This window comes from Taudactylus pleione, unplaced genomic scaffold, assembly GCF_031769625.1.
Source record: "Taudactylus pleione unplaced genomic scaffold, aTauple2 ptg000212l, whole genome shotgun sequence".
Lineage (NCBI taxonomy): Eukaryota > Metazoa > Chordata > Amphibia > Anura > Myobatrachidae > Taudactylus > Taudactylus pleione.
Genome location: NW_028284614.1, coordinates 1,832,244 through 1,846,161, shown reverse-complemented (window position 1 = coordinate 1,846,161; position 13,918 = coordinate 1,832,244). Strand labels below are relative to the sequence as shown.

At 45.4% G+C, this 13,918-nt stretch overlaps 1 pseudogene across 1 annotated transcript; it reads right to left on the bottom strand.

Moving 5' to 3' along the window:
- Nucleotides 1-432: 432 nt before the first annotated feature.
- Nucleotides 433-9,671, bottom strand: LOC148517679 (zona pellucida sperm-binding protein 4-like; annotated as a pseudogene). Its single transcript, XR_015879259.1, has 12 exons — nucleotides 9,491-9,671; nucleotides 7,489-7,608; nucleotides 6,015-6,108; nucleotides 4,492-4,645; nucleotides 3,495-3,685; nucleotides 2,729-2,826; nucleotides 2,530-2,657; nucleotides 1,863-2,052; nucleotides 1,626-1,776; nucleotides 1,169-1,247; nucleotides 985-1,092; nucleotides 433-569 (listed from the first exon to the last, which is right to left on the bottom strand). The product of XR_015879259.1 is annotated as a zona pellucida sperm-binding protein 4-like (transcript).
- Between the last annotated feature and the right edge of the window lie 4,247 nt (nucleotides 9,672-13,918).

The following is a 13,918-nucleotide window of genomic DNA, read 5'->3' as shown; positions in this document are numbered from 1 at the left end:
TGGTTAGAACTGATTGTGTTCAGTCACACACACAACTCACTTGAATGTGCACCCAACAGGTACATTACACACTATACAATGGTATTTTATATTTTTAGGCCTGATAAATGATTTGAGCTCTCACTATTGGCAAACGTGTGACACTAACAATTGGACAGATGATCCCCAATGTGATGCCCCTCCTAAGTACACTAGTGTACGGCAGTCACATTAAATTTTTAATCATCTAGGGGTAGACAGGTTGAGTTTACCCACCCCCATTGGGAGATTTATTAAGGTATTAATTGATGGGCCAAGTGTTCAAGGAAGCCAGGTGACTCAATATATTGAGTCTTTAATGGGTATTCAGAGCACAGGCATGTAGACTGGACATTAGCCAAAAACCATGACCAATAAATGACACAGGAACAAGTCAGTTTGGAAATGGCACTTTATTCATATTTTTACAGTGGATATGGTGGAGCTCTGACTCCTGCGATGCCACCAAACACCTAGTACTGTGACAGTCACCACCAAGATTCCTCCTCCAGCAGCCGCTCCCCTCAGCCACGGCATAGTAGAGGAGGTACCTGAAAATGGGGAAAATACAGTCAAGACCTAACAAAACTAAGCAGTCATGTAGCCTAGTGTAGCTTCTGCCACCATCTTCAGCAGGTTTTATCACTCATGATGGGAGACAGATTGGAAGGTTCCAGGCTTGGTAAGTAGCGAAGGATTGTCACAAGATAAGTGAAAGTAGAAGGGGGTTTAGCATCTGCTTATCAGGGTATTAGATATGTTAGTGTACGAGAGACATTACAGCAAACAGAAAATAAAAATATGATCCAGTAGTGGATAGGCAGGTTCACATCTGTTTAGGACAGCACAAGTTCTGTTAAGTCAGCAACATAACAGCCCACTAAGCAATTCCAAATTCTGATTAACATAAAGTAGCTAAGTATTGCTATCGATAGCAGTAATAAGCCACCTAGAAATAGAAGTTACCTTGAACAGAAATGGCAAGCCTCCTATCTGATGGGATCTCATGGTCAATGAAGTCAACTGGGCCTTTGCTTACTGTGATCTCCTGCGCCGGTTCCTCAGCCGCTCGTTCTGCAAATATAGGATACCAAATTTTAGATTTTGTTCTCCCACTAGCAGAGCGCGCTTGTACACACAGAGCCCTTACTTGTCCTCCGTCCACATGACCTGGTGCAGGAATCAGCAGCAGATGGGACACACACAGAAGCGCTGCAGTGGAAGTAGACCTGGGGAACAGGTATCATTAAAGATAAGTAGCAGTTTGAGGTACATGCTGTATAATTGTACCAACCATGTGTTCATCAGTGTCACCTGCAGCACATCAGCTGCATATTACATGTATCAGGGGTCAAGGAAATGTTGACATGACAATCAAATCTAATACACATGAAAATATATGGAACAAGCATCATTTTGATCACTGTACCCAAGACAGGTGTAGAGAAACTCCAATATCTAGACGTTCAACTAAGCCTATGTCACAGCTCAATGACCACTAAACATGTATGATTAAGTACTTTATATGGTACCATGGTCATTAAATTTGTGGACCCATAACATCTCATGCAATGATTAGAACAGGATGCTTGTAAAAGTTAGTTTACCAGTCCATCAAGTGCAAGCTGGGAACTCTGATCCACAAAGGTGAAGGTGCTGACAATGAAGCGCTGGTAGTGGGTGGGGAATGGCATGCTCTGTGTGGGTGTGCCAACTGGGACCAACTGAGTCAGGTAGTTGTCCCCAGCATATGGGCATCTAGAATGAGAAGGATTAGTCATGTGAAGTAGTAGTACACCCTGTCTCATACAGAGAAAGGGGGTGAGATGGAATGCCAGCCTTACCGATCCACAAGGATGGGCCATTGGACTTGTTGGGTGGGGTCTGGAGAGGGAGTGGCCCAGCAGTCATTTAAGATCAGGACCAGGTTTGGGTCTGTTCTTTGTAGTATTCTGACCTCCAAGAAGACTGGGTCTCTGAGCACTTTGACCACAGGGTAATCTCCATCCAAGTAGTATGAAGCGTACTGCATGTCTGCCAGAGGAGAAGCCTCATTACCATTTTAACATTCATGCCTGAGCCTGTCACTTCTGCTACAATTATACTTCCCATTACATAAAGGCATGCTGCAGTCATTGATTCAACATCTGTTTCTGCTCCCCAAAGACACATGGTCCATATTAGTGCCATAATTGCCACTAGTCTGCCCTACCCATTCACCCACTGGCATATCATTCATCATAGATATCTGCCTGCCGGATTACTTATTCCTTTAGAAAGTAGACAACCACTGCCCAGTTCTAGAACACTGCTGACATGCAGCGCTAAAGTTATGGATTCTTGCTTTTTCTGTAGACCTTTGTCAGTGAGCTACCAGCCTGTACTTTTAACCTCTGCATTGGCAACAGCCCCTGGGCTCCAGTGCCCACAGCATTAACCACACAAATCTACAGATAAAACTCTTATGCAGCAGTACACTGGAGACATGAAGCTAAATACACCAGTCATTACCTTGAGCTATCCTCATCTCCAGGAGCAGAGGGCCTGAGGTGGACACAGGAAGGGGTGGGGGCAGGGTGAGCACCTCAACTTGTAATGGGAGAACACCAGTCCGAGAGTAGATGCAGCGGACAGTCAGCCTAGGGCAATAATACAGTATTAGAATGCTGTGTACAGCTCCCCCGGACACATACACCAGTGTATGGCTTACCTAAATGTGCTGTGTCTTGTGATTGATGACCCTTGCCATGTCCTTATGTCTTTGGTGGCATAAACTGTATTCTCATACACTATAGTGTTATCTGATGCCTGACAATGGAAGATCAGAGCTGTTAGAAATATACATAACTACCTAGCAAGGTAAGTGACCTTATACCAAGGGACCCCTTAGGGCTGGATTTTGGCAGTCTGTCCTCTAGTAGGCCAATTAGATTGTGACATATGAACCAAAGTGGGAAAAAACAACTATGTTTGGGATTGTAGCTAGGATTATAGTTTTGCAGCAGGTCCATATCATTTGTGCAATTTGATTACAATAAATGCAGTCACTTTTTTTTATTTTAAAACAAGGGCCTTAATTTTCCTGTAGTACCAAAGATCCAAGAAAGTTCCATTACTTTAGTGGATTGTCAACGCAAATGCATTGTAAGCATCATACCATGCACAACCAAGGGCTCTTACTGGGTAAAGGCTCAGACAAGAGTCACGATCTAGTACAGGGGTAGCCAACTTAGGTCCTCGAGAGCTACTAACAGTTCACATTTTTCAGGTCACCCAACAGGTGCACAGGTGTAGATATTACTCACTGACACATTTGAAAAGATCCACAGGTGGAGCCAATTTCACTTTTGATTCTGTGAGACCTGGAAAACATGCACTGTTGGTAGCTCTGGAGGACCAGTGTTGGCTACCCCTTGTATTTAGAAACAATCTGAAAGATGGTTTACTGCTCACTTCCAGTTCTACAGCAGACTGACCTGACTGGCTCCACCACAAGAGAGGGGGAACCGGAACAGTATGAAAGCTGAAGTCTTCGAAACACTCAGCATAGGGCACGAGGTGGCATCCACATTGAGGACACTGGCTGAACCCAAAAGCAGGGATGGTGTAGTCACATCCTTAGAGATAGCGATCAGGACCTGGCTGTCATCTGTACATTGTGCAGTTACTGGTGGGAGCAATAACACAATGGAAGCAGTTTGTTAATTTAAGTCCTTCATATCATGCTTGGTAAACTACAAGTATCTCCAGGATGATATTTTTTCAGAACAGTTAGTACATGGAGTGGCCTTTAGTGTAATTCATCTTAGATGATGGACTTTTTTTTTTTAAGTTTTCAAAAGGATTCCAGATGAATATGTTAAACAACCTTAACACAGGACATGCAGCCCAGGTGACCAGAAGGTGTAGCAGTAATTGAGGTTAGCAGCATGGCATTATTGGGTGGAAAGGGTTATATTTATGGCTTAATGACCAACTATATGTAATACAGGTTTAGGGCTGTTCCCAACTCTCATGGGCCCAACGGTCACCTGTTCAATTTGGTTTTTATTCCAAAACCCTCATGTAACTGCTGGAGTCTCAGATCTACTGACTGGGCTGCCCAGGTACACCAGCAGTCACCATGAGAGGAATGGACTGGACATGAGGTGTGTGCAAGTAGGAACAAAGGGAGGGAAGACTCCTGGGAGACATGGGAAAGGCAGAGCAGGCACAATGTCTGGTTCAGAGGTGCATGTGGCACAATCTGCCAGGGCAGCTCAGATGGGGAACTAAGGTTGAGATGCAAACCTTAAGAGGACAAGTGGAGAAGTTGCCCAAAGTAACCAATTAGCTTCCACCATTCATTTAACTTGTACATTCTATGAAACAATTAGATGCCGATTAGTTGCTACGGGCAACTACTCCACTTGCTCTCTAAAGAGGGTATCTCCTTTTGTGCTTTATGAATAGACATCACCTGAACCATCTTACCTTTGTTTCCATAGTAACAGGGAAGGGAGGGGTCACTGGGAGAGAAGCAGCAGTCTAGTCCTTCAGACAGCCCTGGTCACAGAGGCATTGGCACAAGGCAAGCGGTCACCACTCTGCACAGCAGCACAGTCACTGGGGCTAGGAGCATCCATAGCTGAGGGAGAAACAGTGCTTAGTGTAGTCCTAACACCCACTGAGTCCCAGCTACTGACAGTGATCTAGTAACAATGTAGTGGGTTGGGTACGGGACCTGAGGATCCCAGCGGTCAGAATCTGGATGCCGGGATCTGGACAGGGATAAGATGCTGTCAGTAAGTTTCTTAACCCTTCCCCTAAACCTAACCCCCCCCCCCCCCTCTAGTGCCTAAACCCACTTAGTCTTGATATAAACTACATCCTCAATGTAGCAAGTGGTCTGAAGCGAGGGCATATCTATAAATGGGCACATGGTGTGCGGCACACAGGCCCCTGGGTTCAAGGGGGCCCACAATGCTGCATCAATGTCATCTAAAATTTACATCTGAGGCACCACGTCTGGTCCCTCAGCACTGCTCAAAATGCCAGAGGATGGCTGCAGCCATGTTTCTGGCTTTTGTGCATGCGCTGTGAGGAAATTGCCAGCTGTGCCATTTCCCCGGCAGTCTGCGCAGTAGATTCCGGGCACTCTAGTGCCCAAAGTATACAGATTCTGCGGTGGTTGTTCAGCCACACCAGTCGGCTGCCGGGCAAGAGGGGGCCTGTGACAGGGGATGCACCTCTAAAAAGACACCCCTGGTCTGAAGGCCCAGATTCTTTGACACATTTACTGGTGAAGTTTTGTTCTTTAGCTTGTTGATAGGGAACAAGCCTTACAAAGCATTACTGACCTAATGCGGCCCATACATGGTGCGATTTTTTTACATGATACGCACGATTTTGATCAATCGTAACGATCAATCATGCACATAGTGTGTGGTTTCAGTGTGCATACAATGCCGATGCGCATCCCCGAACTAGTCTAGTTGGATCGTAGATCTTACTGCAAAAGAGTAAGATCTACGATCTTGAGTACAATTTAATACACTTCTATGCATTGTATTGGAAGATCGTAATGACCAATCGTACAGCATTTGACCACATCACATGAAGAATTTCAAGGGAAATCGTACTACACATCTTACCAACTTATAATTGCACAGTGTATGGGGCCCATAAGAATTTAGCATCTCCAGATGCATCCAGTAGTATATATGAGGTATGTCTCACACCTACATGTGCATGAGGGTTTGGTAACGTGTGACAGAGGATGTGGGGGGGGGTTACATTAAGCTAATGCATCTTTACTTCTAGCGCAGCAGGTACAAAATGCCTTTCTGTAGAAATGAGTCCAACACATTTGCTCTAGTTACCCCGATTGCTGAAGAGACAAGTAGGTAACAGATTAGTAATTCTGGGGGTTACAGTCATTTTTCTTGTGCTTCAGTTTCCGTCGAGCTCCCAGTTACACTCACACAGGACGTCACATGTAGAGAACAGAGCATTACCTGGCAGGAACGGGCACCGGATGTCTCTCTTACTATATTCCACTTGACCATCAGCAATTTGCTCCACAATCAGAGTCATCATGTGGTCTCCATTCTGTGACATGAGAGCAATATTAGGCATGCTCAATACAATTCTAAGTTACAGGATCATGTACACATTTATGTGAATAGTTTCTAGGCATTAGTATTTGGAAACAGCTAGACCCACTTCCGTAGATGGACCCAGACGTCAGCCAGTGTCCAACGTCATTCCCTACCATCCAAGAGGGCATAGAGGCGGAAAATCATATGGTGAGCAGAGAGCCACCGAGCCTGCAAGGGACTAACTGTTTTTGGTGGACTGTGTGGGCAGAATACTGCACTTCCGTCCTCAGTCCACATCACTTCCAGGTACAGTATCTGAAGGGGAAATATACTTTTCTTTTTGTATTTAGCCTGACAGGGGCAGCTGAGCTGTTGGTAAAAGCAGAGGGGGCTATTGAGGGATGTACACAGATGTGGCGCATGTACCAAACTGGTATGATGTACGTAACTAGTATAGCACTGTATTAGGTTGAAATCAGGGGCGTAGGGAGGGCTGTTCCAGCAGAGAACGAGCTCCGGGTGCCGAAAAGGCGAGAGGGTGCTGGCTCCAAGTATGACTCCAGCAGCTGTCTACTTGCTGACAGACTGCCGTGCCTTGCTCCAAGGAGGCGACACTGCATCCTTCTCCTGGCACCACTAATTGGACACTGGGTAACCCAAGTCTTTACATTCACGGATGGAACACTCACACCTGCTGCGAAGCCACGACCCCTTGTAGTGACGCAGCTAGTCCACGTCACTGCCTTTCTACCTATCCAGCCTGCTCCCTGCATTCCCGGAGACTGACATCAATTGGAAGGCGGGAATTATGTCAGGCAGCAATGGGAAATGGGGATTAAATCTGGGGGCTGAGATTAAGCCCAGAGCTACCAGGTACTACTACACCCACCGCGGCATCCTAGAGAGGAGGGGGCCCACAGTCTGCACACAGGCTCCCTCTTAAAATGCCCCTGCATATACGGCTATTGAAGCGGCACTCACAGGTCTAAAGAAAATACACCAGAACCAGACTTCTTAGTCGTCCTGTTCAACGTTGGCGTTTTCACCTTTATCAAGAACATGAAGACAATGCATACCTTAAATACTCTGAAAGACCCCTATCGATCCCATGATCCCCGCCCAGTGAGATGCATGCAACACTACTGACACATGTCACAAATGGCTGGAGTCATGCTCACATGCCTCCAATTCAGTACAGGTGAGGAGGGTGCCACACCAAACCCTTACTCCAGGTACCATGGCTCCTAGCTACACCTCTGGTTGAAATGCATCAGGTCTCGGGTTGGAACTCATTGGAGCTTCGATATTCAGCCCCTCCCAGGCCACCTACAGGCTATGGCAGCAGATTACCATCTAGTGTATGGTTTATAGTGTTAGTAGTTTGCCTTACCTCCTTCCTTACATAGCATCCATCATAGGCAGCACCAATGATCATTGAGCCATCTGGTTTCTGTCCTACCCAGAGCCCACAAGTAGAGTCATTGTGGAGTCTGACGCTTCCCGGCATTATCTGGGAGAGACAGAATAGAAGTTACATTTGTATTCCTAATAGCCAGCACAGCCTATCCTCCAGCAGCTAAACATACATTACTATAGGGCTAGCGTTATGAGCAATATATATATATATCCATCCTGGAATGAGGCATGTAATGTGAATGGTGCACATGCATATACCACAATTATGGAAAACCCTTGCGGCTTTTGCATGAAGGAACAAGTACTGGGCAGCTTTGTCTTTACAGGGAACTTTAGAAATAACCTCTGCACCGGACACAGCCCTCCCACCTCTGCACCGGACACAGCCCTCCCACCTCTGCACCGGACACAGCCCTCCCACCTCTGCACATTTTACTGTGCCTCTCCCACAATGCAAGAGAGCTTTAGCAGACCTAATAAGAAGTGAAGACATTGCCCATAACAGCCAGGTTCTAGCTACCATTTTATAAAATGGATTAGGTAAGTGATCACTAGATTCTGATTTTATAAAATGGATTAGGTAAGTGATCACTAGATTCTGATTTTATAAAATGGATTAGGCAAGTGATCACTAGATTCTGATTTTATAAAATGGATTAGGTAAGTGATCACTAGATTCTGATTGATATGGTCACCACCACATGTCCTCCATTACTTATATACCCCCAAATATCCCCACACAAAAAGCATTGTATGATCTGCTGAAAGTTTTGTAAATACCACTGTTACAATGGGGTTTATGTAGCAAGCCTTGGAGAGAGAGTGGACGGAGATAAAGTACCAGCCAACCAGCTCCAAACACAGCCTGTGATACAGCAGTTAGGAGCTGATTGGCTGGTACTTTTTCTCCATTCAAGGCTTAGTAAATAGACCCCACAGCCTGTAAAGTGACAGTTAGGAGCCAACTGATATGTACATTGGGGTACATTTACTAAGCAGTGTTAGGAGACAGTGAAAAAGTGATAAGGTGCCAGCCAATCAGCTCCCAACTGCCATCTCACAGGCTGTGTTTGAAAAATGAAAGGAGTTGGATGGCTGGCACCTTATCACTTTTCACTCTGTCTCCTAACACTGCTTAGTAAACAGACCCCAAAGTTTCAGCTAATCCACTCCTGACTGCCATGTCACAGGCGGTGTTTGAAAAATGACAGTTAGGAATTGGTTGGCTGGTACTTTATCTCCATTCAAAGCTTAGTAAACAGAACCCCTTTCTCTAAGGTTTAGTACATGGGCCTCTCTGGTGAAACCTACAATGAAGTTGCTCCCACAGCCTATTTGCACCCTAGAGATGTTGCACCACACAGCATTCTGAGGGTTTGTTTGTTATTTCAAAGAATTATGGTAAACGGTTGCCTTATGGCTAAGGAATATTTAGTGATAGAATTGAAAGTACTTTCTAAGACTTTGAGGCCTATTCATCAAACAATAAATGGCCCATTACCCATGTGGATCCCTCAGCTACCTCCTCACCAGCTGTGCACATTCATAACCCAAGCTCACACATGCGTTGCCAGGAAGCAGGTAAGTAATGCAGCTACTTCCATAGCTGCAATACTTTCCACAGGGACAACTGCTTTTCATAGCAGTTGTCCCCTCACCAGAGCAAAGACAAATAGCTCCAGTGTCAGGTTTCCCCCGCTGTGAGTTGGATTCTAAAGTATCCCTCACAGCAAGTTCTAAACTTCATTATCGGAGGCCATACAGTCTTCAATGATGAATAGGCCCTTATATAACCAGGAGGGGCAGCTCACAGGTGGTTTAGAAAAAGCATTTATATAGTAGGTTTGTTTTTCCACCAGAAAGTGGGATAGTAACTTACAGACCTCATCAACCAGTAAAAGTTAAATCAAAACGCAGAGCTCCCATTACAGAGGCCATGTCCCCCCAGTTAAGAAATATAGGTCAGAGATACTCACCCAGTACTGTAACAGCAGAAGTAAACTCTAAGGGCACAGAGGGAAGAGACAGACGCATCTTACTGGGGCCACAATGCAGATCAGAGACATCTTCTAACAGCCCCTCAGTACCAGACACTGAGCTACAGATCCACAGCAACACTACACATCCCAACCAGCCCCTGGTGATCCCCATCCTGCCTGCAGCTCCCAATACTGCAGGTGATCACAGGCCGGTCATTTATACCATGATGAGGGGGCGGCAGCTGCTGTGTGATCAGACAGGTGCTAATGTGACCCCAGGTGTGTGTCATAAGGGCTCTCAGGTGGGGAATAAGCACATTAAGGCCACCATACTGTACATCAGCAATCGATTGTGTATAAAAATATGCAATGTATGGGGCAATGCAGATTGCAACCAAAAAGTGATTGGAATTGTTAAATCAGATTGTCCAACATGTTGGATGTCACATGTGGATTGGGGCTGTAGATTGCTAGTGTATGGAGATGATCAGCAGATTTGTAGACCGTTACTAGTAAAATGATGGAGCCTTTCAAGATTGGCAGATCTGTGTTTGCCGAAAATGATCTGCAAATCACTGTATGGGCGCAGATTGCTAGATTGGGAAATCCCTAACATCGGGCAACAAATCTTCAAATTGTTCAATTGTGGTTTTCAGATTGCTGATGTATGGGAGCCTTTACCCCCACTATTAACCATAACTTACCACTCATTTACTTTCTAACAATTAACGGGACTATAAACCCATATTAAATAGTTCTGCGAACTCCACCATTATAGTCCAGATTTTAAATATACCCATCCTTGAGCACAGATGACTTAATTAGTACCTCAGTCAATTTGATTTAAACCATCTGGACTCCAATGGATATCCTTAAAACCTGGAATGTAATGGTGGAGTCTTCCATATTATGTATTTTTACTGTGTATAGGTACCCCCTCCCCAATAGTTTGTATGTCATGTTTTACACTCATGGTAGTCCCAAAACATTATTATATTATTTATACACTTTGATATAGTGCACTCAGATATTACACATCAGTGTTGATCAGAGATTAAGTTATAGCTATTGTATCACTGTGGGGCCAATTCATCATACGATAAATGGCCCGGTAACCATGCAGAAATGGGCCATTCGTCATCAGGGGTCCGATAGGACCCCTTTGGTATTCAGCAAACTCTGAAAACTGGGAAAGAGTTCCGGGGATGCAAAGAGGGTTCTGAGTGGATCCCTCCGCCGCCCCCACACTACCTCCCCGGCGACTGTGTGCATGCCTGACCCGAGCTACAGAAGTAGCTGCAATATTAACCACGGGGAAAACTGCTTTTTTGGAACAGCTGTCACCTCACCGAAGCAATGATGAAGTGCTCCGGTGTCAAGTTTCCCTCTCAGCAAGTTCAATACTTCATTATCGGAGACCATACAGCCTTCAATGATGAATAGGCCCCTATGGGCTCTATTTATCAACATTATTTTTACTAAAATAATGTGAAAAAGGGTGTTTTCACACACTTTTCACATTATTTTAGTATCACCTATAGTTATTACAGGGCAATTGGAGTAGAATTCGTAAAATTCTACTCCAACCCCTAGGTATCACTTATTTTTAGTAAAGCAGATCGCATTTCCCATAATTGTAATGGGAAATGTGACCTGACCATAGTTACTAAAAATAAATGTGAAAAAAATACCGGGGAAAGCCCTGTGATAATAACGCCACCTGGAGGTGGCGTTATCCAGGGTCTCCCCCGGTTACCGGACTCCTACTCTGATCTAAAGGGGAGAGTAGAGCCGGGAGTCGGTCCCTGTAATCAGCTGTGTGGTCTAAACAGACCGCAAGCTGATTACTGTAAAAAAAAGGAAAAAAAATAGTAAAAAAAAAAATTACTTACCTGACTCCAGGGACCGGTGATCGGGCCTCTGGTGATGTTCTCCCCTCCGGTCAGCTGGTCTCCCACAGTGCACTGCTGCCCGGTCATCAGGTGATTGGGCCCCAGTGCAGTATTGGAGATCACCTGACCGGAGGAATGGAGAACATCACCGGAGGCCCAGAGCATGCAGGTAAGTGTAAGTAAGGGAGAGGGGGGTCGTGGGGGGTCCGCGGTCACGGGGGCGGGGCTTAGCACCAGGGGCGGGGCTTAGCGCCGGGGGGGGTAGCAGCGGCGACCGGTCGTGGGCACTTAATCATGGTATTTTTTGTGAAAATACCGTGATAAGGCTCCGAAGGGGATTAGCAGGGACAGAGCTTTATTGCGAGCTCTGTCCCTGCAAGGGATTTAAAGTAAATCCCTGTGATATTGCCTGAATTCGCAATGCGAATTCACTCGGTAATATCACACTACAATCTGCATTACCAATGTGGATTGTAGTAAATAGAGCCCTATATGAGATACAGAACATGTTTTTGGTGTCTGTGATAAAGGGAAACATAGTGAGAGGTAAATGTGATTGCATCTTTTTTTGCCACACGTGGCACATCCCTTTACAGCACAGGCATGTCTTTTATCAATGCATATCTTTTTTCAGTTCTGCGACTATTTACGACCAACTAGGAAGATGGGGCTGGGGCTGGAATTAGTGTGCAGTTGCAGGCTGTGGGTGTGAAAGACGTGGCCAAAGTACAGTAAGGGCATGGTGTGGCTGTGTCAGAGCCATTTTTGCTGGTTTTGGTTCTAAGTCGTCGGACAGGTTTGGTTTTGGTCTTGCCAAACCGCCATGACTGGTTTTGGTTTTGTATTTTATCCAAAAATGTACAAAAAAAATCACATAAGTTGAGCCTTTTTCCCCTACACTATTATTAACCTCAATAACATTTATTTCCACTCATTTCCAGTCAATATTGACCACCTCACAGCTCACAATATTATTTTCATCCAGTTTAGGCCAAAAGGTTGCACCAAGCTAGCTGGCTGACTAAGCTAAGCGACAGCAGTGGGTGGCACAAACATGTGGCAGTTCAACTGATTCACTACGGATCGCAACTGCGATTGCAATAGCGATTACACATGCAGTTCAACTGCGATAATATGCTAAACCATTGCAATGCCATATGCAGCACTACATAAGGACGCCCACTTCACCTTACACACATCCGTAATGTTTAGCAAGACTGTGAAACCATCGGTAACATTGAGCACCATCGCAGCCTCACGCACACTTGCACAAGCTCTGACCTTACTCAGAAATGACTAGCCTCATCGCACTCTATGAGGCCTTAGCAGGGGCGTTTTAAGAGAGATGGGGGGCCGTGTGCAGCCTCCGCTTGGGCCCCTCCTCTCTGTTAGCGGCTCAGCTCAGCGTACAGCGCTGTAGATTCTGGCTTCATGCCACAATTGTATAGGAAAGGGTCCTAGACTGCACACCCTGAATATATATAATGGGCGGTGCTACCTGTTGAGACTATTAATGCAGGCACAAAAAAAGACAAATCACAGGTGCACAGCTCCAAATAACTAATTATATATAAATACATTATGCAATAAAATTTTGCAATAAATAAATAGAGGTTTTTGGCATAATCATGGCCAAGGTTATGGGCCTACCCACCATATCCAGGTAACCTCTGTAGGGTAGGTCCCTAACATAGTACGGTTCAAATCCAGAGCGCATGACACCCCCAAACCAGCTCAGCCGGGCCACCCCAAGGCATCGCTCTAATGAGAAAGGTAAAGTGTAAAGTAAGATAGGTAAGAGCAGCTACGGCTGCATATGTAGGATGGAGAAGTGAAAATACAAATAAAATAAACAAACAGTAAAAGTGTTAAAATGTGCAAAAAAGGTAAAAATATGCTATAATGCGATGCCCTGAAGCCCTGATGACGTTGGATGCCTACTTTGGACAAGGGGACCACTCCTGGTAATGTAGGTGAGTATGTATGTATGTGCGTGTATGTATGTAATAAAACTATACTTTCAGTGTGTGTGTTTTTTTACAAATTTCTTTACAGGTGAACTACAGGTACCAGTGGGCCCTTAATGCCCCGCATACTCTTACAGGTGGTTCTCCAAGTACCATCAAGCGGGGGAGGCATGCTGGAACCTGTAGTTCGACTGTAAATACAATGTTGTTCATTCTATTTTTTACACACTACATACACTATCAACCTGCCCTCAGGTGATGGGGATAGCCCTAGGCCAGGGGTGCCCTGGAGAGGGGGACCTCTTTATTGCAGGGGTCCCCAACTCCCCAGGGATGCCTGGCCTGGGCTAACTAATGGTCAGGACTGATGCTGCAGCTGGGGGGTCCCGGTGAAAGGGCTCCCCTGGCTGTGGCATCATCCCCCCACTAGAAAGGGTCCGGTGCTGGTTTTAATTATAGGGGGACCCCTACGTAATTTTTTTTCCCCCTATAATTAAAACCAGGACTGGCCCTGCAACCTGGTGCTGGTACCTTATTTACGATGGAACCCTACTCATTTTGTTTCC